This window comes from Aplysia californica, unplaced genomic scaffold (genome assembly GCF_000002075.1).
Source record: "Aplysia californica isolate F4 #8 unplaced genomic scaffold, AplCal3.0 scaffold00672, whole genome shotgun sequence".
Classification (NCBI taxonomy): Eukaryota; Metazoa; Mollusca; class Gastropoda; order Aplysiida; family Aplysiidae; genus Aplysia; species Aplysia californica.
The window spans coordinates 99,211-100,459 of record NW_004797942.1 but is presented as its reverse complement, the minus strand read 5'-3'; positions in this window follow the sequence as shown (position 1 = coordinate 100,459).

The window sequence follows — 1,249 nt, the reverse complement described above, 5'->3', positions numbered from 1 at the left end:
CTAAAAAGTATTAGGTGTGTCCCGCGCGCTCATATGACCTTATGCAGTTGCGAGCGCCGTAAAACCCTATACTAAACAAACAAATTAAGAATTGAGCCATTAAATACTATGTATGAACTAACCACTTAAAAAACATTGCATCTGAGGCATTTGGTTAGGTACTAAGAAGACATAAGTTCGATCCCCCACATGGGAGTAGTTACATCATCGAGTATCTCCATATATTCTGTCTGCTGTGATGTATGTATGTTGAATCTCTCACACAGTGGGTTGGCCTTGACTGACAGGGTCCAAGCAGCCTGGCCCCTAAATGATTTAAATTAAGTCAAAGAGGAGTGCAGCTTGGGAGTGGGGGGGGGGGTGATAAGCTACGATTAGCCATAAAATCGTTATCCTCCCACTACATGTTTACATAATGGCAAAACTGATGTACAAGTACACCGAGAATTGAGCAGTTAAGTAATAAATACATACCCTAACCTTCAGCAGGCCTGACACTGGACTGGAGACAAAATTATGCTAATATCAATATATTTATTCCTTTATTCTATATCATGCTATAGAAAAAGTTCAAAAGCCATTTACACAGTTCACATTTAGCCTTATTTCGAACAGTGTCTTCCAATCAATAAAACATTAAGCACCTCTAAAATTAAAAGTGACAGATTATGAAAATACAGATCTATATGTCATGACCCGTTAGAATCAGGCGCCCTGTCAATTTTTAGGCTCCTGGAATTATTGCTATAGTCTTAAATCTTGTTCCTTTGTCTTGATTGGGGGGGGGGGGTATCCATTATCTGAAGACGAGTCGAGCTAGATCTATTAATTTTGTGACTGAGGGAGGTTGGGATCGCCTGGTGTCAGAGATAAAATATAAGGCCAGAAAATGGTCACCAAAGTATGGACACTTCCAAAGCTTGAGCGTCTTTGGTAACTGCAAATTTATATTTTATGTGCCTTGACCAACGTTTTTCAGTAAAATCCACATACAGAAATGTGCTTTCAAATAGACATAAAAGGTGTTGAGCCAAAAAAAAAGACAAAAAAACATTAAAATTGCCAAAAGGGTAGTGAACTGTTGGCTTTTTCAATTTCATTATTTTGAGGAGTGTCCGATTTCACCACAATAACACACATATATACACAGGTACAATCTCAAGAATTCAAATAAAGATTGCATATTCTGTAAATGATAATAATAATACATGGTCAAAATAATAATTTTGATGATACTACTACTACTACT